Raw genomic sequence first — 24,181 nt, forward strand, 5'->3', positions numbered from 1 at the left:
CTTCAATGTAATACCTTGCATTGATGGTGGAACCATTTTGAAGGTAGTCCACCAGCAGCATACCCTCCTTATCCCAGAACACAGACACTATCACCTTGGAGGCTAATTTTCGCACCCTGAACTTCTTTGGACCAGGAGAACCATTGTCTCTACTCCTTTGGTTGCTCCTTGGTTTCAGGGTCTTACAAATAAATCCAGGTCTCATGCATAATGACCAGTCGATCCAGGAAGTTCTTATCAGTCCGGAAACGCTGACAAATGGTGTTGTCAAACATTTGGGCACCCACTTTGCAGATAGTTTCTCCATGTTCAAATGATCATGGATAATGATAAGTAATGAGCGAACATGCTCGTCCGAGCTTGGTACTCGATGGCACTCATTACTCGGACGAGCATCTCGCGATACTCGAGAAAATCTCATCATCCGTTTCCTGTAAGTTTTGGCGCTTTTTCTCAGCCAATAAACATGGAGGAGACTCTTTGGTACATCCTGCGATCACGTGGGACCCATGTGGATAGCAGCGATTGATCAGCGATTGATCAGATGACCCTGCCATATAAAAATCTCGGCCGACGAGGCTCGGCTCACATGCATGCTGGAAGAGATTAGGGACAGAGCTGCTGCTGGTCAGGGAGAGCTTTAGGGAGGGAATTAGCGTTCCAGTAGGCAGGGAATACTAGCGAAACAAACAAACAGCCCTTGTAAGGGCTTCAAATTGTTTTTAAATTGTAGTACTACAGACTGCTGGCTACCACGATTTCAGCAGCACACTGTGGTGATCGGCAGCTGGCAGAAAGGGGACATTAGGTGTTGCATACAGACTCCTAAGAAGTGCTCAGTCCTATTTTATTGGGCCCTCTACTATATTTTCTGATTTCTGTATTTCTTACACAAGGCATATCTAAGTTCACTACTGCTTGCTCAGTGTAAAGGGGTGTCACAGAGTGTGTATAGGCGCAGCCACCAACAGATTGTATCTCACAGCCCCCTAAAAACTAGTGGGCCCTCTACTATATTTTCTGATTTCTGCATTTCTTACACAAGGCATATCTAAGTTCACTACTGCTTGTTCAGTGTTAAGGGGGTGTCACAGAGTGTGTATAGGTGCAGCCACCAACAGATTGTATCACACAGCTGTTGCCCAGAATTTGGCATAATGGTGCGATTAGGCAGCGTCAGAGGCATCCATACATGCTGCTCCTGCTGTTTCCTGTCCATTTCCGTGGTGTTTCCATCATTTTCTGAAGTTGACAGGTTTTCACACGACTTTTACTCTACCGAACTTGGGTCCCCTGCAAAAATGCTTGTTTGCCATTGACTTCAATGGGGTTCGTTACTGGAAACGAGCACTCGAGTATCGGGAGATATTCGTCTCGAGTAACGAGCACCCGAGCATTTTAGTACTCGCTCTTCAATAATAATGACACAAACGCGTTTACAAGAAATCCACACAATGTCTGCTATTCTTTTAGCTGAAATTCGCTGATTCTCCAGTATGAGGTTAGGCACAGCATCGATGATGTCCGGAACAACAAACACTCTCGGTCTTCTAGGACGTTCCTCATCACTGGTGCTGAATCGTCCCGTTTTAAATTTGGCAACTCAGCTCTTAACTGTAGAATAGGAAGGGCATTGATCCCCCAATGTCTGCGACATATCACCATGAATATCCTGTGTGGACTTTCCTTGCAGAAACAAGAATTGTATCATTCCTCTGTTCTTATTTGCTGTGAATATCCCCATAGACTCCGCCATTTTGTTTTTCCGCGCGCCTAGATCACTGTTGCCATAAGCTACATACACAAAATTTGGAAATCATATAATAGACACCTAAGGCTTTCATGTGATGTAACATTCATTACCATAGAAACAAAAAAAGAACACAAAACCAAAGACTTATCAGCAGCCCCTCGTACACACATGTACAGAGCTGGTCTTGGCTCCCAAATATAGACATCTTTAGTTGGGTAGGATGGGTGGTGGGGGTTAAGTCTTCTCTCCTGTTTTGCAAAATGGTTGTAATTTTGACATCTATCTACATTATAGCCAAAAGTATGTGGACACCTCATCATCATCATACATACTAAATAAGAACTACTTGGGCATCTCATTCCTAAAACATGGGCATTAGTAGTAGCAGTCACTTCAATAGCTTACTAGCAGTTCCTCAGTGACCAGGCTCACCAGCAGTTCACCAGCTTCTAGGACTTGTTTGCTGCTAAACTTCAGCATTTCAAGGCCCTTTTAGTCCCACATACCCCCTTCCCTGGTATTGCCCCAGCAAAATAAGGACCATGAGGGTACATGCCTCAGGTCTTTAGCCTTGTGCCCACAAATTTTTCTGCATCCTAAGGACACAGATATCATTGATAGCTAGTAGGGAAGCAATAAGGATTGTGTCACTGTTATTACATCCAAAACACAGAGAAAACTATAATGGACCAGCTCCTGGTATTGTCTTAGAAATACAGACCACACTATGAAACAAGGGCTATGAAGAAGGGGGGATTAAGGGTTTCTTTAAAAAAATAATGATTTTCATGGAGACAATTTGGCTAGCATGGGGTTTGTGGCTGGCATGGGAGGTATGAGGTGTAAGGCCTCTGTGGTGTGTGCTCAACCGGTCACTTGCCAGATGGTGCTGTGTGACGCCACTATTGTGGTGGTTGGTCAGAGTGTAGCTCAGCTGGATGGTAGGTTGTTGTGATGCCAGTGCCGTTTGGGCACACAGGTAAGGAGGCACAATTGCTTTTAGTTTAGGATGGCCGGTCGGTTTAGGATGGTCGGTGACCTGCCGGGCTGTGAGGGGGTCCCTTGGGTACTTATCACGGTGGTGGTCCGGAGTGGAGTTATGACCCACCCAGACTATCGGTACCGCCACCCACAGAAAGGGGAGATGACCCAAGGACGGTGTAACTGCTGTGTAGGTGCTTGAGTAATAACTTGTCCTGTTATCATAAATAAACTCTTCTTTACTGAAGGAACACTTTCGTACACCAACTGAAAATAGAATTCTGACTTGACTAGACAAGATCTGCACTGAGAGCTTTAGAGGTAGAATAGCAGTGCTTACTTGGTTGCATGCTGAGAAGTAGAGTCATTTCAGAGTAGAGGAGAGGAGTTTGTCTCGATAGTCCCAACCCAGTTTTGAAATGTGCTCTGCCAGAACTTTAGAAGAAGAAGAAGTAGGATACTTGAGAGTACTTGAGAGTAGAAGAATACTTTTGCCCGTGTTTCGACCTCTGTCATGATATCACCTATTGCCCTGCAGTGTCGGGTGACCCATCTTAACCAGGTGACACAAGCCCCAGTCTTTTGTACCCGAGTTGAGCAAGGTGGCCAAAATTACCTGGTTACACCTGCACTGCGACATAGAGTACGTAGGCTTTGAGCAACTTTGCTCTATCCGGATCAATTCCTCTAGCTTTAGGATACTGTCCTGCACCTTAAGAGATGTTCAACGGCATCGGTTGGGGTGATCACTGACTTGTCCTCTCTTGAGTGGTTTAGCACCGCATAGTTGAAATAGTTGTAACTTTTAAGGAAAGAGTCTTTGCATCTCCCATGTGTGTCCGTCCACTATCACACCCCAGACTAGACTATACTGGACTTATTCTCTTGCCCCTGACAAGGGACCGTCTTGTCTTGCTTTCTACCGAGACTTAGATAAGACTAAGTGTGGGTGTGCACTTCCTCTCCCCATGTGACAGCTTCCTACAGGGTATGTAATAACTCCTGTGAGTGGTGGAGAAGAGATTGTAGAAAAAGAAGAGGATAGAGATAGGTGGAAAAAAGGAAGAGCTCTCACTGGTTCACAAATCACAGATTCTATAGACTTTTATTGGTAATCTGTACCGCAATCACAATCTGAACTAGGACATGTCAGATTTTTTTACTGTACAGATTGCAGATCCGCAATAGAATGGACTGTGTGAATAGCCCAATAGAAATCAATAGGCAATAAGTTGATCCGTGATTGTGAATCCGCAATCATGAACAACTTTCTGGGACGGGTGAATAAGGCCTAAAGGAAACAAGCCAAAGATGATGTGTGGCAAATTCTCTATGACGGCACCATAGCTGGAAGAAGTGTTCATGCCAGTCTGGGCCACATGGAAAAAATGTGATAAGTTAATAACTAGAATCTGTGGTATTATTTATATTTAGAGGTATGCTCTATGTGCTTTTTTTATTTTGGGCTTAGCCATGCTCATGGCAGAAACTTACATAGTATTTCATCCTCAGATTAGTACTGCAACCCCTTTGTATGAGGAAACCTGTGCCCCTTGGTGCCTCTGGGGTTCGCAGGATTTGATCCAGGGGGGCTGCCCTGGTGACCCTACAGGAGAGTGATCCTGCCGCTATTGGCATTGTTTGCATTCAACGTGTTGAAAGACAACAATCAGCCGACATCGTTAATGTCGTCTGATGGTTGCCTTTTAACACTAGCTATTACACCAAGCAATGATCGGCCACAGCTCTTACCCGTTCACTGTCGGAGTAATAGTGCCAGCAGCGAGCATGGAACGAGGAGCAAGCGAACATTGACCTGACAGGTCGGCACTGGCTTGCTCCCAAAAATCAGGCCATGCAATAAGCCCTTTAGTGTAGTGGAGTCAGAAATATATCACCGTGACAATTTAAGCACACTAAACAGTCTTCAAATAGGGGATAAAAATATACAGGCATGTAGCTATAAGAGGTGCTGAGGTAGCAGGGGCACCTGGGCTTTGGTGCTTGATGGGCGCAAAGGCTTCTCTGCCAAATAAGAAGATGCCAGTAGTAAATGATACATGGTAGGATAAGGGGCCCTATTAGAGATTGTGTGTGAAGGCCAAGGAGAGGCTGCAAATAAGGCTTATGAGTCTCCGCATTGCTTCTTAGTGGAGAACTGCATACCTAACATTCCAGACACTCATTGCACATGGTAGAGGCACAAATGCACAAGAAGGTTCAGTAGTGATAAGGTAACTTTATAATAAATCTGTCAGCTAAAATTCAGGTCCCAAGCTAGCTGTTAGGACAATAAGACACATTGTACCTTATATATATCTGTCTGTACTTCCAGAATACAGTGCAGCGCAAAGAGGCTTTTCCAAGCTCAGGAAGGGCTGAGGGCTGTATGACTAGATAACCAATCTCAGAGCTGTAATGTTCCATTTACCGTTAGTATATATGGATGTAGACATGACTATGACTTTACCATTAGGCATTATACTCATGAGATATCAAGGCACAGACTACCATACACCAGACACTGAATGTTCTACTGACCATAAAATAACACATTCTGATTCTACCAATGACCACCAGATGACAGATGATTGCTAATAGGCCATGAATGTTCACTATACCTATAGGCAGAGACAGAGTGGAGAAACAAGTACTAGAGGCTAAATGTAACTGTCCAATGCTAATGACCAACAAGAACAGCAAGCTGAGCCTGCCTATAGATAGTTTGGCTGTATTGGGCTAGGGGATAAGATTTAAGGGCCATTTTTATTTTTTGAAGCCAATGCCAGGAACAGACTATAAACAGGGAACAGGTCATAAAGGAAAGACTGAGATCTATACTCTTTTCAAATCCATTCTTGGCTTTGGCTTCAAAAATTTGTGTATGTGTAAAAGGACCCTATGTCTATATACTAATAGTGGTTTGAATGCAGAAATTCAAGGTGTTTCTGTGTGCAAAACTGAATTTTACATTATGCGCATGCCCTAATAGTGGTTTGGGCCCATCTGACTATTAAAGCGATACTGTAGTCACCCCCACTGGTACTGTCCATATGATTAAAATAAATCCTTCCCGGTTGTGTCTTCTAAAATGTACCCTGTGTACCCCAGAGTCAATTGAGGCGTGGCACTGTTTAGACCCCTGATTAATAGGAGAAATCCTGCCCAGGGGCATTCCTAATTACAAGGAGGGTGGGGAGGAAGAAAGGAGAGGTGTCACAGGCCTAGGGCACAAACACTCTAGGCCACGCCACATTGACTCGGCTGCTGCAGATTAAAAGATCATTTTTTACCTGAATCAAGGCACCGGGCATATTTTAAGTCTGGAAGGTCTTACTGTCAAAAAATGGATGCTACCAGCGGTTTGGGTAGGTGGGTTGGTGAACACAGTGTTGCTTTAATAGTCAGATAAACTTTGACCCCACATATCTCAGGCACAGTTAGATATATCAAGGAACTGTCCATACTGCTAAGCTTTAAAATTTAAAATGATTTCTTATGCTAAACTGAAGAAAGAGCATGTTGCGTAACAAAAACAGACACAATGCCACCAATGCAACTATATATAGATAACCCACACTCATAAATGAGGATGTGGGCATTGCTATAATTCAAAAGTGAGGATGTGACACCTGACAATGGTGCATTTTTTCGGATCCGCCAGAAAGGGTTGTCTGAAATGTCTAATACTCATAATAAATGTGGAGAAAAGTCCAATGTGCCAGCTATTGGACAGACTTGTGGTATTGCTTTCTGAAAATATGACCACATGCAAAGGTTTTAGGTGCAACTATAAAACATTCATTTGCTAACTGTAGTGACCCATAACAGTGCCCCCATAACAATGACAGCCATAGTTTTCCCACTGTGACAGCACAATCACATAGGACATGATTCACTTGAATTCCCTGTGCCATGCTAGGATAGGTTCACACTGCAGGATAGCAGTACACTATGTCATGGTTCAGGAGGGAAGTATTTTTATTAAGAACAAGGGGACACAATCTGAGATTCATTGCGGGGAAGGATCAGAAGCAGCATGAGAAAATAATATTAAATGAAGGAGTAGTAGATGCTTGGAACAGACTTCCAGCAGATGTGGTTGGTAAATGTACAGTAAGTGAATGTAAACCTGCCTGGGATAAACATATATCTATCCTAAGATAATAAGGAAGGAAATAATATAAGGGCAGACTAGATGGGCCAGGTGGGCTTCTTCTGCTGACAATCTTCTATGTATCCGTCAATATCCTTCCAAAAAATGGATGTCAACATATACTATGGCATACTACTGAGGGCCCCATTTATTTCAATGGCATGTAAACCTAGCCTAACTAGGCAATTTGTCCCTAACTGCATACCGTATATTTTCCCCAGAGAATACCCCTGCCAAAAAAAACTCCTTAGACAGTGTAAATAGTCGGAAGGCCCCCCATATACCAGCTTCCTATCGACTGCAGCCATGTTCACACAGTGTATTTAAGACAAGCATGGCGGGGGCGTGGCCTGGTTATGGCGCCGAGCGGCAGCACAGTGTGAGAGCTCCGTGTCCACGCCGGCCCTCTCCTTACTAAAAGAGCGTCTTAAAGCCTGTCCCAGCGATTTTCATGCCTCACAGGGCAAGCCGGAGACCTCCGCTACCTTCCGACGCCCTCCCGGGGAGAACCAGAAGCGGCATCCGGAGATTCTTTACACCGGCCTCTGCAGCCAGCAAGCGCGCTGTAGCACCCAAGATGGCCGCCCGCCCTGCTCCAACACAGCGTGCACAGCCCCTGCCCGCTGCGCTCTCACAGGAGCTTCCTGCTATCTTCAGAGATCCGGGCTCCCCGTCCCCCCCCTCCACATCGGGAACGGCTCCTCTCCCAGGGACAGTAAGTGACTCTGTGTCTTTGTCTGGCGCTGACATGGCGGCACTTAGAGAGCACATGGCGACAATCCCCACTAAGCAGGACATGGAGGGATACATAAGCAGAATGGAGGCTGTGTGTAAGACTGAAATTCGGTCCCTGCGCTCAGACCTGGTAGCCCTAACCTCATCTGTGCACACATTAGAGCAAACATCCACCCAGCTGCAGGAGGACCAAAGGTCCCAGCAACAACAGCTAGATCTTCACTCACAGCAGATACAGCAACTGTATGACATGGTGGATGATGCTGAAAACCGGAACCGCCGGAACAATGTACGTGTTAGAGGCATCCCTGAGTCAGTGCCACCAACAGACCTCATGTCAACTTTGCAAGGCTTATTCAACACCCTCCTGAACAGACCGCCCACTGAGCCAATTGAGTTGGACCGGGCACACAGGACACTGGGGCCACCGAGCACCGACCCGAACCGTCCCAGGGACGTGGTGTGCAGGGTTCACTTTTTCACCGTTAAAGAGGACATAATGAGACGGGCCAGAGATAGGGGCACTATAGACTTTGACGGGGCTCAAATTCAGCTGCTGACGGACCTGTCGCGGACTACCTTGGCTAAGAGAAGGGCGCTGCGGCCATTGCTAACTATCCTTCGAGAAAGGAACATTCTTTACTCCTGGGGCTACCCGTTCCAATTGCAGGTGCGACACGACAACCGCAGTCACTGCCTCCGCACCCCAGCTGACCTACCAGAGTTACTTGAGGCGCTCCATTTGCCTTCCATTTCCATTGCGGATTGGCCATCTCTGCCTCCACCGTTGCAAAGGAATACCAGAGCAGCGCCTCGTGCCCCCAGGCCGCGGGCCCCAAGGTCGCGGAGTTCCAGACGTCGACAAAGATCACCACCACCCACGCGGGCAGAGGAATGATGCCAGCAGCCTGACCCATGAGGGATCCTCTATGCTTTTCTCCACGATGCCTAACCACCATTGCCTTACTTACCTCCCCATTGGGACCTTTCCCGCTTACGTCCACTGACCCGCCATGCTCCCGTCAACCGCGGGAAACCGTGACCCATAGGGATAGGACGTGGTCACCTCCCCTGACCACAATGCTTGGACGTTAATGGATGCACCACAAAGCGCTGAGGGGCATCCCCTCCAGAGCCAAAGAGAGCTGTGAAAGCCAATGGGGAGGGGGGGAGACAGACCGGGGGTGGTGGGCACTGGCTTATGTTCCGAGTTTACTAAGTGGCCTGCGCCGGCCCAGGGCTATGCTTGGCATGTGGTTCGTCAGAGCTGCATAAGTAGAGCGCGGCAACATTTTGCACTCATTTGTGTACGGGAGTAGCCCTGTGCCGGTCAGTGCCTTCTCAAGCTCCTGGTTCTTTTGGTTTTATCACTCTTGCCATATCTACTGGAATGTTAATTTGTAAGGATGTAGGGCTGGGGACACCCAGCTGTTTGGTTTTGTTGTTTACTTGTCACATATTTCCAGTCACCTCCTACCTAGTGGATTTAAGACGTGTAAATTGTTACACGATAACTACGGTTAGTTTTTTCCTCTGTCCTTAGTGGACTGAGGCGGACGGCTCTTCTTTAGACCTGTCCTATTTGTGTTGTTTGGGTGCTCTTAGTCTGTTTGTTTTGTATGTACCCTTGTCTAGTGTTTCTTTGTTCTTTGCTCTGTAGCAGTCCTACGGCTCCTTTCTGCTTTTTTCTCACCCCCTCCTTTCTGTCATTCTTTTCCCTTCCAGACCATCCTCCCCTTGACCCTGGGGGACTAACGTGCAATGACCTCCCTAAAGCTAACCTCTCTTAACATTAGGGGCTTTAACAAGCCCGAACGGCGCTCCCAGCTTCTGTACCATCTTCACAAACAACGCACACACATAGTGCTGCTACAGGAGACACACTTCAAGACGGGACACATCCCAGTTATGTCCACACGATATTACCCCCACTGGTACCATAGTACCAATCCGGACGCTAAAACAAAAGGGGTGAGCGTGGCAATCCACAAGTCCCTACCTGCTAAAGTGCTGGACACTCTGATTGACCCTAATGGCAGATATGTGTTTCTCAAACTGCAACTTGCTTCTAAAATATATACTGTCGCTAACGTTTATCTTCCTAACCAAAACCAGGTGCGGGTGGGAACGCTGTATCTGAAGGCTCTGGGGAAGTTCGCAGAGGGCCTAGTCATCACCGCTGGGGACTTCAACCTAGTCCTGGACAGGGCGGTGGATTCCTCTTCAGGCAGGTCCACGTTGTCGTCTTCCCAATCTCGTTCTTTGCGGAGACTCCTGTTCGACCACAAACTTGTGGATGTCTGGAGGGTCCTCCACCCTGGGGTAAGAGACTATACTTTTTACTCCCCGGTTCACAACACCTACAGCAGGATTGACATGTTCCTGGTCAGCCACCATCTGCTGTCCTGGCATCCTCGGACCACTATAGATCCCATGACGTGGGCAGATCATGCTCCGATCACATTGGTGTTGACTCTCCCGGATCCTACCCCTAGGGAGTGGAACTGGAGACTCAACCCCAATCTCCTGAAGGATGTAGCCTGCCAAGCTGACATTAAGAAGGCGATAACAGACTTCCTCAGTGTCCACGCTAATGATGACACCCCCCTCCCGGTACAGTGGGAGACACTTAAATGTGTGCTTAGAGGGGTCCTGATACAGAACGGGGCACGCTTGAAAAAGGCGTATCTGGCCAAAATGACGGAGCTTCTCTCCAAAATACAAGCGATTGAACTATCCCACAAACAGACGCAACTCCCACAAGACCTAGCGACACTTATAGACCTTAGGGGTCAGCTACAGCGACTGGTCGACCAGAAACACGCGAGGTTTAGGGAAAGGACTAGAAGATTCTTTTATGAGTTTTCCAACAAGTGCGGGGCTCCCCTGGCGCGACTGCTACATCCAAAATTGTCCCAAACTTATGTGCCATCCATTACCTCATCACAACATGGGACACGCCATGCCCCGATGGAAATTGTGGACACCTTTAAGCAGTTTTACCACTCCCTCTACAACCTGAAGGGCCCCCTGGCAGATATGCCTGAGGACACCTTTAAGACCAAAGTGGACCACTATGTGCGTTCCACACCCCTGCCAACTTTGCCGGCGGAAGTGGTTTCAGACCTGGAGACGCCATTCACTGTCACTGAACTTACTCAGGTTATTAAGCAGACTCCTACTGGCAAAAGCCCTGGCCCGGACGGGTTCACGGCACAATTCTACAAGCTCTTTGCAACGCTGCTAGCGCCCTTTATGACTAAAGCCTTTAACTCTGTATCTCCAGCCTGCCCCTTTCCCGCCCAATCTCTTATGGCCACGATAGTGGTTATACCTAAGCCGGGTAAGGACCTATCCACCTGCGCTAACTATAGACCCATATCGTTGATCAATGTCGACATCAAATTGTTCTCTAAGATAATTGCCAACAGATTGGGCCCCCATTTGCCTGGGGTCATACACACCGACCAGGTGGGATTCGTTCCCCGTAGGGAAGCGCGGGATAACCTGAACAAGACACTTTTACTAGTGTCCCATGCTAGAAGGTCCGGTGTACCTGCCTGCTTAGTCTCGGTTGACGCTGAAAAAGCTTTCGACAGAGTACACTGGACCTTTCTACAAGCCTCTCTGAGACAAGTGGGGCTGGGGCAAGAGCTGCAGAACAAAATCGCTGCCCTATACCATAACCCTACGGCCAGAGTAAAGGTCAATGGAGTATTCTCCCTTCCATTCACCATCGCGAACGGGACGCGCCAGGGGTGCCCACTATCCCCGATGCTCTACGTGCTAGTAATGGAGCATCTGGCAGTGGCTCTTAGAGCGTCATCTGCCATCTCTGGGATCAAAACCTCACGCTCTCATCATAAATTGGCCCTCTACGCAGACGACCTGCTAATGTATGTGACGCAACCGCTTATCTCGTTCCCTGCCATTCTTAAAGAATTTGACCGATTTGGTCAAGTCAGTAACTTCAAAGTTAATTACACTAAAACAGAGGTTCTCAACATATCCCTACCTGACACGCTGACAGCTCATTTGCAGAGCTGCTTCCCCTTCCGCTGGCAAACACAGGCGATTAAATATCTAGGGGTCTGGGTGCCCATGGACTTGGGTACTCTATTTTCACTGAATTACCTGCCCCTCTTAGCTCGCACCAAGTCTGACCTTGCCAACTATGACAAAACCCAATTATCTTGGTTTGGGAGGATCAACGCCATCAAAATGGACGTGCTGCCTAGGTACTTATACATCTTCCAAGCGCTTCCCCTCACAGTCCCAGCCACATTTTTCAAACAATTAAAGAGCACATTGAGGAGGTTTGTTTGGGGCCCGGTCCGGCCGCGCATTAAACTCAAGACACTCACTAGGCACAAACTCAACGGCGGGGCGGGCCTCCCAGACTTCTCTATGTACCATAAAGCTGCCATCCTCTTGAGAGTAGTGGACTGGTTCCATAACGCTACTAACAAGCAATGGGTGACGATAGAGCGGGAACTCTCGCCTATTCGGCTGCGCTCCCTACCTTGGGTCCTCCCAATACATCGCCCACGGCTTGACGCCTTCCCATACCTGACCAGGTGTTTTTTACAAACGTGGGATAAAGCACTACTCTCTCTCTCGGTTTCCCACCGGGTTGGAATTATGAGCCCACTATTTGACAACCCGGCCTTTCCACCAGCGTGTGGAAGGGAGCAGTTTCTGGGTTGGTTGGAATCCGAGGATGCCAGGATACAGCAGGTCCTGGGATCGGGCGCGACTCTCCCGCCACTCTCTACGCTTCAAGGGGCCTGCCCGGAGAGACCATTGTCATGGTTGGAATACGTACAGTTACAGGCCTTCTTGAGGGCTGCCTTTCCACATGGCCTCCTAATATCCACGCCCACGAACTTGGAGGCGCTCCTTTTGGAGTCCTCCCCACCGGGGAGGACACTCTCCCAATTGTATCAGATACTTCTCTCGGCTGATGCGGACCCCGAGCCTTCATATATAGCGGCATGGGAGGCGGATTTGGGGGTGTCCCTCTCGAGCTCGGACAAGCAAAAAATATTTATGCTGACCCATAAAATGCCGGTGGCTTGTCTAGCCCAGGAGAAAAATTTCAAACTCCTTACCCGGTGGTACAGGTGCCCCCGACTCCTGCACCAATGTTACCCTGGGGTTTCCGACCAATGCTGGAGATGTGAGAGAGACGTTGGTTCGATGGTACACATCTGGTGGAGCTGCCCAGTCCTGAAACCGTTTTGGGACGCCATCTTTGAGATTTTTACCCAGGTGACTGGGAAATCGGTGGCCCCGTCGCCTGGTCTGGCCCTGTTGTCTTTAATCCCGGGACCTTCCTCTGCTGTTAAAAAAGGGCTCTTGCGCCACTTCTTGACAGCCGCCCGCATGATAATACCGCGGCACTGGAAGTCGCCCACCCCGCCCTCCGTGGCAGAATGGGTCACTGAGATGGACTTGCTGCATCGCATGGAGATTTTGACAGCAGAGGAACACTCACGGGGCACTGGGGTGGACCGCCTGTGGCTGGCATGGACGTCCTTTAAAGAGGGTCCCCTTTTTGCTCAGTGGTTACAATAGGGTCTGAGAGGCCTCCCGTTGACACGATGGTCCTATGGGATGTCGCGACCGTCGTGACTGTGCCCCCAGGGAGCTTTTGGAGCTTCCCCCTGTCCTTCCTTGCCCTCTTTCTCTTTGTTCGTCTCTTAGGCTTTTTCTTTCTACTGTTGTCCTGTGTGTTTTATGTTCATTGTTGTTCATCAGTGTCTGGATATATGGATGTTATTCATCTGAGGGGTGTCCCATAGTTTGTAAAGATTTCACGACAGCCACACGCCTCCCTGTAAGTACATCACTTGGGATGAGAGGTCGAGAGAGGGAATGGAGCTATGTAATGAGCTCTCATTGTATTAGTTTCTTTTTGCTGGGAGAGACACGTGACTCTTGTTGGTTTAGGGACACCTCACTTATGGAGTTACTTTAGACTGATAACCGTTATTATGCTACAACCCGTTGTGATGCTGATACTTTTGTAAGTCAATGTGCTTGTTTACTCTTTTTGATGTTCAATAACTTGGAAAACCTAATAAATATTGATTTACCAAAAAAAAAAAAGACAAGCATGGCCGTTGTTGGCCATTAAAACAAGGGCTATTCTCGCCTTAAAATAACGCACTGCATTGAAATCTATGGGAAACAACAGCCGTTGTTCACACACACTGTATTCTTGTTCAATACAGCCGTGGAAATAATTGACATTTCAATTATTTCCTGCCACAAGAGTGCGGACAATGGCCGTTGTTCCTGCCTTGTTTACACAATGTATAGCTGTTCTGACGGCCGTACATTGCATAGACTTCAATGGGTAATTGGAGAGAAGGCACATCCAAATGTTCACGCGGCCGCAGGAACATGTCAAACAGTGGCCGTTGTTTATACATAGTGTGAACATAGCCTTAAAGTGTCACTGTCGTTTCATTTTTATTTATTTTTTTTTGCAGAAATCAATAGTCCAGGTCTTTTTATAGAAACTTTGTAATTGGGTTTATTAGGCAAATATGCCATTATCTGCATTCAAAAAGCCTTTCCCCAGGTCCCCCCCTCCTCCTCTCTCTCATGCACTGCTCATTATCAGGAAATCTCGACACCTTTACATCAGTCGGGCCCTGTCTGTTCTATGGAGAGGGGAGGGGGAAGAGGGAGGAGGGAGATTAGTCGGCAGCAGAGAACAAAGGATTACACAGCGGGAACTGTGGAAAAGCCTTACTCAGTGGTCAGAAAGGTCAGTGCTGACCACAGAGGAGATAGCCCAGTGATCTAGCTGTAAGTTAACTCTTTGTTGTCCAGTTTTGGTGCCTCATCTCCCTCATCCCCTCCCCTCTCCACAGAGAACAATGAAGATGGGGGGAGAGCTTCAAACTGCTTTTTCATGATAAAAATTCATTTTTCGGCTAATAAACCCAATTACAAAGTTTCTTAAAATCTCCCATTCTATTGATATCTACAAAAAAATAAAAAAAATTAAACGACAGTGACACTTTAAGCCTGTGTGTAGCCTATAAATCTAAAGGGTGTATTAAAAACAAATGCTGAATAGCCATCACAAGACACGGCTTTGTTCTCGGTATTACACTTGCTACAGGGAGATTTTAATCATTTCCAGCATATTTCCTGCCCCCTCTCATCAGACTATCCAGCCTTATACACTTGTTATGGGGGTTTCCCAACAGTGGAAGGAAGCTTCTCTCTGATAAAGAGGATTGTTTGGTGACACAGAGCTGGGATGTCTGCTACTTATCTCTTGCTTTGTCTTTCCTATATCATCTTTCAGGCGAGACGGTGTGAGTTACATGACACAAAATACACAAAAAAATGAAACTAAAAGTCTTTCTGTGAAATCACTGGATTCGGAGAAATAACATGACTCATTTGGAGTATTTACCAGTTTTCTAGGAGTTTGTATTTTTTAGTGCAGTATTTGTAGGTAGACACCTGTTTGTATGTTAGTTGTATAATTGAAAATTATATTAACCTGTTCAGGAACAGGACAAAACTGTACGTCCTTTTTTGTCATGGATGTACAGTTTATCTGCAGATGAAACGGCACAGAGTCTTTGCCCGTGCCATACACAGCGCAGCGGTGCCCAACATTCAACTGCCGGGGCCTGAGATGCTCTCTGATCCCGGCAATTAACCCTATAGAGCAATGGCAGCATCTATAGGGTAGAACAGAGGGAGCTGTGTGGGGCTGGCTGTGCCCTGAGGCCTCCAGTGTCATAGCTACGGAAGCTGATCATGTCTGATCAGGCAGCTATGCTTATACCAGGCACAATACAATGCAATGCAGATGAGCACTACAATGTGTTATGCCTCTGATCAGGTAATTATATAGCGAAGTCCCCATAAAATAAATATACAGTAGTACCTTGGTTTAAGAGTAACTTGGATTGAGAGCATTTTGCAAGAAGAGCCCACAGATTTTCAAAATTGTAACTTGGTTTAAAAGCTCCCTGTACTGGGTGGGAGGGGGAGTGGGGAGGGGCATGGCCTGCATAGCGGGGTCTACAGCACTGTACTCTGACCCAGGTCTCCCTTACCTTCCAAATCATAGCAGATGCACTTCAGGCTGGGGCTTGTATCAGGGGACAGGACTGTGGAGATAATCTCTTCATAGCTGTAACCTCTCTCTCCCCGGACAAGGAGTGCTGCTATACTGTGCTCACATATGTCCTGCTAATTCCTTTATGCACTCTGCAGTCTCTGTCAGGCCTTGTGTTTCCCATGCTTTCCATTCCTGCTATAATCTGCCTACACTCGCACTCAGCTATACACACTGCTTCTATAATCTGCCTGCAATTACACTCAGCTATACAGACTGCTGCTATAATGTGCCTGCACTCACACTCAGCTATACACACTGCTGCTATAATGTGCCTGCACTTACACTCAGCCATTCACACTGCTGTATAGGAAAGTTTCTGTCACTGTCCTCCTGCACAGCTCTGTGATTCTCACTTCCTGATTGGTCCATGCTGCACACATCTACCTTCCCCATTGCTGTCATGTGACCGCACAGACCTCTGACAGCAGCCCTGCTTCTGTATTCTAGCTTGTTGTACTACACTTCTGCATTATGAGGATCTACAGTTCCATCCTGTATCTACAAACTGCGGCTGTGTTATCAGGTTTATGCCCTTACTATACATTATACACCACATGCTGATTGCTATACTGTACAGTAGCTTATAATATCTCATATTCAGCTGCTTCTGAATGTTTGTTTTATCTGTTTTACATGTTATTCAGAATAAAAAAATCGTTATTTGTGGAACAAATTGTCTGCATTTCAATGATTTCTTACGGGAAAATTTGCTTTGGTTTAAGAGTAGATATGGGGGCATTTTTCACAAGAACATCATAAGGATATCAGCCAAAATTTACCACTAAGCTACAGTAAAATATGTCACAAGAATACAATCTCAGACTGCCAACAGGTAACATACCTGAAAAACCACCAGCAGACTGCTGGCTCCTTTAACTAAATAAAAACGCGACACCATTCAACTTTTGCTGGACGAGGGTCGGCCACAGCATTTATTAATTATGAAATGTTTTCCCGTAACTTTAACTCTCTCTCCAACGTGGAGAACTCATAACCAGGCTGGACGCGGAGTGCGGGACTCCCAGCGGGCACATCGAACTTCCAGGCTCGCTTATCACAACTTTTAACCTCGGAACCGCCTGCTGTGACTTAAAGAAAGGAGCATTACAAACATGAAACCACATGAAACAAAATAGCAATGGCATGTACAGTGCCATCACGCAAAGTGCCATCAACCAAATTTTTTTTTTTTTTTTTTTTTTTTTTTATATATAGGGAGGGAGGGAGGGAGGGACAACAAGGAGATGTATCCTGCTTGCCACCGGATCATCAAGAGGAAGAGGTAAGCTGTGAGGTAAGCTGTGAGAGGGTATATTAACCACACTATCCTGCTGCTATTGGCTGACTGTAATCATGTGTTAAAGGAAGGGGCTGACCTGGTGTAACCATTCTACTAGAACAGGGGGGTATAACAGATAATGGGAGCAACCAACCCTACCCAGCATTCTGCTAACTATGCGCAGCGCCAAACCGTTCGCAGTCTCTGGGCACCCATGCTAAGCGCCTGTTTGCCTCACAAGAATCGTTAGAATAAGTTGTTAAAGCATGCTAGAACTATAACCACATAATGTGAGACAGAGAATTTTTTAAATGGGCTTTGGTCCTTAAAGGGGTACTCCTAACAGAGGTAAAAAAATACAAAAATCTGCTCCAGAAACATTTAGCATTACTTGCATGTCTGACCCAGTTCTGAAAGTACCAAAAATTTTTTTGTTTGGGGTCCTAGTTCTGTATTTTGTGGCTGTACTTCCTAGTTGGGTAGTTGTACACAGTCCTACAGGTTCCAGAATGCAATGCTTTCCCTCAGCTGTTCATCACAGTCCTCCACCCTGCCCATTCCATGCCCCAAACTATTGCAGAACATCTGGGCTTTGTTCACACATTGCTGTTTCATTGTGTTACTGAATTATTTGCAGTACTATATCATGTGATTGTGGTCCCACCCACACAGCACACTGTATTCTCTACCTGTAACACCACACAGCACGCTGTATTCTCTACCTGTAACACCACACAGCACGCTGTATTCTCTACCTGTAACACCACACAGCATACTGTATTCTCTACCTCTAGCACCACACAGCACACTGTATTCTCTACCTGTAACACCACACAGCACACTGTTCTCTACCTATAACACCACACAGCACGCTGTATTCTCTACCTGTAACACCACACAGCACACTGTATTCTCTACCTGTAACACCACACAGCACACTGTATTCTCTACCTGTAACACCACACAGCACGCTGTATTCTCTACCTGTAACACCACACAGCACGCTGTATTCTCTACCTGTAACACCACACAGCACACTGTATTCTCTACCTGTAACACCACACAGCACGCTGTATTCTCTACCTGTAACACCACACAGCACGCTGTATTCTCTACCTGTAACACCACACAGCACGCTGTATTCTCTACCTGTAACACCACACAGCACACTGTATTCTCTACCTGTAACACCACACAGCACACTGTATTCTCTACCTGTAATGCCTATATTGTAATAATTTTTAATTTTAATTTAATTTTTTTTCTTCTCATCTCCATGCACATATTATGATCAAGCATCTTTTATCTTTGAAGTTGAGCCCCACAATAAGGACTTTATCCGATATTATCTTACATGGGATATACTGTTTATGTCTCGTTCTTTGTCCAGGTTGGATTGGCAGTGCTGACTCTGATCCTCTCTGCCGTTTAGCATCATGTAATTGTGTTACTGCATCATTTTGGTGAAGATGCTGATGTACTGCAATGAAAGTGAAGTTGCAGTAAAAGTGAAGTTGCAGCAGCTGCTTTTTTCACTCCTTGCCTGCTCAGGTGTACGCTGGAGGGGCTGGTCAGAGATGGTGAATTAGTGAATCACTCAACTGTTGAAAAACTACAATTCCCATCATACCTAAACAGGCTGTAGTTTTGCAACAGCTGGAGGGCCGCAGGTTCCCCTTCCCTGCTCTATTCTAACGGAGAGAGACTAATAATTCCCTTTCAGGGCTACTTTAATAAACTCATGCAGTTTTTTGTGTTTTTTTTTTTTTTTTTCATTTTGAAGAATCATAGACACCCACCTAGCCTGAGTTGTTTTAGTTGTTTGTTACATTACCCCTGCTGATCAGAATGGAGGAAACATTGTGATAACATGTATGCATTTCTTTATTGCAGATTAGTATTTCATAGTGTTCATGGTTTTCTTTATTGTAGAGGTATTGTAGATATGGTCTTCCTTTGTGATATAGTGGGTGTGTGAATATTAGTACCTGTGCATTTTCAGTGTATGAGATACATCAAACAACACTATAATTAAACACAATAAAACATTATCAAAACTGTAAGCGCCTAAATCAGCCAGGAGCCATACCCCATCGGACATGTCTCTACATATCAATATATATACATACACCTATATATCGTAATATGGCATAATGGTATAACAACATTGCAACATACATTTTTTATAAGGTGTGCATTATTATGGTTTTATATACTGTATGTATGTCAATTATGAGCCCACATGTAATAATATGCATAACGTGCACCAAATTACATGTCTATTAACACTGTGGTCTTAAAAGCTTGTTGATGATAATTCCCAGTTGGGAAACAATGCTTCTAGCTTATAGGTGTTTTCTGGTGAATTTCTATAGGTAACTGTGCCCAGGGGAAATTAAAATATATATTTATCTCCCAACAGCTAAACCCCCCGTGGCCATTGTGAATGATCTCTGTCCCGCTGCACAAGGCCTCCAAAGTCAGCATGTAGAACTGCCTGCTCAGCCAATCAGTGTCTGCAGCGGTGACCTGCCCAGCCAATCAGTGACAGCAGTGGTGTCCTGCTCATCCAATCAGTATCTACAGCGGTGTTCTGCTCAGCCAATCAGTATCTGCAACGGTGTCCTGCTCAGCCAATCAGTATCTGCAGCAGTGTCCTTCCCAGCCAATCAGTGACTGCAGTGGTGTCCTGCTCAGCCAATCAGTATCTTCAGCAGTGTCCTGCTCAGCCAATCAGTGTCTGCAGAGGTGTCCTGCTCAGCCAATCAGTGTGTGCAGCGGTGTCCTGCTCAGCCAATCAGTAACTGTATCTGTGTCCTGCCTCAGCCAATCAGTGTCTGGAGTAGGTGCTGTGCAGGAGGACCAGACTGATTTAGAACATTGCTGGTGGGGGAGTGAGGAAGGTAAGTACAGGGTTGGGTAACTAAAATTAAATCCTAACTCAGAGGGCTCGGGGGGTGGGAGGGGTGCTCTTCTGCCACAAATAAGTAAAAAAAAACAAAACAAAAAAAAACAGACTATGGACACTTTAGATGATGCATTTGCCATTTGCTGGCAGCAAGTCAGCCTTACTTGCTACAACATGCTGTTGAATGCCGTCCAGATCTGACAACTGTCATGGTAGACTTGGTCCTTTATCAAACCTCATAACCGGATGTCACACCATATGAAATAAGGTGAACAAAGACGCCATATTGTTGGGTAATAACAACCAATCACCTGTGCATCTGTAAAAGCATCATCTTATGTAAATAACCATTATTTCTACAGCGCCACCTATTGGTGACTTTTTCTACTGAAACTTCTTATTTCATTAATGGCGAATGCGAATGTCACATTTTGTCTCATTTGGAGCAGAAGAATTAAAGGGGTACTTAGGAGAAAAAATGGTGGATAATACATTGCTTTAATAAAGTTATATTACTTTGTATTATACCTGTATTAAAATAATAGTATAATGTATAGTATTTTTTAATATCTATATACATTTCCATTAAGTGGCAGCAGTAAGGGGCGACACAGCCCCCTCTGCTGCCACCAATGTTTGTGTCAGGAACTGCGGGGCTATCTATACCCTGTAGTTCCCGATCTCCTGCTATGATCTAGCACTGCTGCACGGCAGCCTGCTGAGCACAATTATCACATTTAAAGGGAATTTCTCTACTTGGACAATATTTTTTTAATCTAAATAAGTCTAACATTCTGTTATATAATTTCCAAATATATCTTTGTAGCAGCTGAACAGAGATTATGAATAAATTATTATTTTTTATCCTGCTTGCAGATACTACTGGAAAACCTTAGAGGCTTAAATGGATATTCCCATCTCAGCTAATATAGTTACACTTTAAGACTCTTCAAGTTAAATATTTTTGCAAATACAGTCATTTCGCAAACCCGATATGCTGCTCTTTCCTTCCCATTGTCAACAGCTCATTGTCTAGGTTACCGACCACCACTCTGCTCTAAAAGCACTGATCTGGCTGCTGTATAGATAACTATAGTATACATATTTTTTTATATTTGATATACAGTATATTTACACTGTATCTCTATACATCTACAGCAGCAGGAGCAGGAGGCGTATCCTGTCACCTCCCCAGCAGGCACCACAGCAGCAGCAGGCGGACATGGAGGAGGAGGACCAGGATGGCACCGGAACTCCCAACAGGCTTGGCGGCGGAGGCAGACAGGGGAGCAGAGCGTGGAGCAGGTGGCATGTTGCAGGGGGTTAATAGGCGGCAGTCGTATGTTAGCGGGTGGATTGGACCGGAGGTGGACGGGGACACAGTATTAAGTGGATGGCTGCCATTTAATGGCAAATAATTGCCGTTATTTTAAAACAATTTGCAGTTAAATGGCGGCCGTCCACTCAATTTTAACAATGTGTGAACTTAGTCTATCTGTATTTTCAATCCACTTCTGGTATTGGTTGAAAAATACTGACCAAAAAACTGAGCAAAAATACTGTGTTTGAACATAGCCTTAATGGGGTTATCCAGCATTACAAAAAACAGCGCCACCCCTGTTCCAGGTTATTTGTGGTATTACAATTCAACTCCATTCACTTTAATAAAACCCAAACCAAGGACTGGAGAGGTGCTTTTCCTGGAAGAAAGCGTCCATGTTTTTTTTAAGCCTGGATAACCCCTTTTAACGCAAACTGTTCACACATTAGACTCAGTATGAACAGATTATGCAGTAACGTTTCCATTAGTAAAAATAGCCCAAGTTCAGTCAGTCCAAACAATCTAATAATACAACAATTGGTAGAGAATATTGGACCTAACACTGTCACAGTGTTCATAGGTGGAGAGTGACTTGAAGTGTTACTTGGAGGTATTTCGAGGGTACGATTATTATTGGAGACATTTAAACTCTCTGTTACAGAAAACAATTCATCGGCGTGTTTTCCAGTCATTAGCTAAATACAGGTTAAACCAAAAACAATGGAAGACTTTTGTTTTCGATGGCGCTATGAAGGCAAGTGTTTTCTCTAATTACATAGCTACAGAATTCTTTTATGTGTTTTGTAAGCCTGAATGCATCTCGGCTTCTAGAATTCAGTCCTATATTCATGGATTATAAATGTATTTGTCCTCTGCTTAAGAATAGCTTATTTTCATTTTTTTGTGTATTTTTGTTGTTGTTTTTTTTTTGGCTCTGTTCACATCTGCCTTGTGGCTTCTATTTATAATGAATACCACATGGTTCTGCTGGATCTAAGGCATAAGAGACACACATGGTGCCTGATGGACCCCCTTGAATTATAACTGAGGGGTTCTGTCATACTGTATATCCTCGAAAATAAAACACCCTCCTAAAATAAGACATCCCAACTACTCTCTATCCTAATGTAAGGCATCCCCCCGATATAAGGTACCCCCTACTCTTAACTAGGGCACCCCACGAAAGTAAGGCCGGCCATTGGCACCCACTGCCACCACCAAGGACTCACATAATCCCCTTGTGGATCTCCAAAGCCGGCGCCACAGACAGCTTGGTCCACGTCCTCTGCACGTCCTCTGCACGTCCCAACGCACGCTTGATGCACATCCCTCCACATGCCTGACCCACACGTCCCGACGCTGATGCGCTCTTGGTCCCGGGGTGAGTATTCCGGGGAGGTCCAGGGAGGGGGTGGGGTGGGAAATAAAAACATCCCCTGAAAAGAAGATATAGGAGGAGATTTATCACACTGGTGTAAAGCAGAGTTGTCTTAGTTGCCCCTAGCAACCAATCAGATTCCACTTTCTTTGCAGACTCTTTGAAAAATTAAAGGTGGAATCTGATTGGTTGCTAGGGGCAACTAAGACAACTCTGCTTTACACCAGTGTGATAAATCTCCTCCATAATGCCTGTTTTTGAGAAAAAAAATATATAAGGCATTGTCTTATTGTTGTTACCTGCTGATAAATATTTTTACCAAATCCGCCATATATAGCAAAGAAAAAACATCCCTCATACATGGTAACTAGCCCAGGACCTTGTACATACTTGCTGGGATGCAACAGAGAAACCCATCAAAAAGTTTTGTAAATTTGTCTTCCAGTACTTGTCAGCTGCTGTATGTTCTGCAGGAAGTGGTGTATTCTTTCCAGTCTGACACAGTGCTCTTTGCTGCCACCTCTGTCTATGTCTGGAACTTTCCAAAGCAGGTGATGTTTTATATGGAGATTTGCTACCACTCTGGACAGTTCCTGACATAAACAGAGGTGGCAGCAGAGATCACTGTTTCAGACTGGAAAGAATACACCACTTCCTGCAGGACATACAGCAGCTGATAAGTACTAAAAAACTTGAGATTTTAAAATATAATTTAATTACAAATCTATATAACTTTCTGACACTTGTTGAACTGAAAGAATTTTTCTTTTGTTTTCGGCAAATGTGTTTGAAGCCTCATTATGCTGTAAAAAGACATGTCTGTGTGAAATGCGGCACAGTTTCTTTTTGAGCTTTTGATCTGTTAGGAGATAGGTGTTTATTTATCTGGTTCTGAAGTTTACATTACAAAAAAACCCTTTAAGCTAACAAGTACTGATATAAAATACTGACCCAGTACTACCGTGTGAAAGTGGCCAAGAGAAAGTAAATGATATACTGCAAATAATCTCATAGTCATAGACTGAACTCCTGATATCTAACGGCAAACTGAGTTCTCGTAGACCGCCTGACTTCTCTGGGTTATTGTTTTGGCTCCAGTGTATGCCTGAGCTTCAAAGAACATGTGGGTGACTCTGATTATGTATTAATATCAATGAATTACTCAAGATATGGAACATAATCACATTTCTGATTCACATACCACATTGTATGCCATAGAACAATATAGTCTACAATTAACACAATCACATTGCACATTGCAGTTTTCTTTTATTCTGTAAACCTCATTTATATTAACACTACAGACTTGTAAATTACTTCTATTAAAAAAAAAATCTTAGGTATTCCAGTACTTATCAGCTGCTGTATGTCCTGCAGGAAGTGGTGTATTCTTTCCAGTCTAACACAGTGCTCTCTGCTGCCACCTCTGTCCATGTCCGGAACTGTCCAGAGTGGTAGCAAATCCCCATAGAAAACCTCTCCTGCTCTGGACAGTTGCTGACAAGGACAGAG

General features: G+C 45.3%; 1 protein-coding gene across 1 annotated transcript in view; it reads right to left on the bottom strand.

The window, feature by feature from the left end:
- NEURL3 (neuralized E3 ubiquitin protein ligase 3) overlaps window positions 1-22,585 on the bottom strand; it is a 38,055-nt gene extending 15,470 nt beyond the window's left edge. Inside the window, exon 1 of the mRNA XM_069958707.1 lies at window positions 22,521-22,585. The gene's annotated coding sequence lies outside the window, so the exon portion shown is untranslated. The remainder of the gene's footprint in view (window positions 1-22,520) is intronic.
- Between the last annotated feature and the right edge of the window lie 1,596 nt (window positions 22,586-24,181).

The sequence above is a fragment of the Dendropsophus ebraccatus genome, chromosome 1, assembly GCF_027789765.1.
Source record: "Dendropsophus ebraccatus isolate aDenEbr1 chromosome 1, aDenEbr1.pat, whole genome shotgun sequence".
Classification (NCBI taxonomy): Eukaryota; Metazoa; Chordata; class Amphibia; order Anura; family Hylidae; genus Dendropsophus; species Dendropsophus ebraccatus.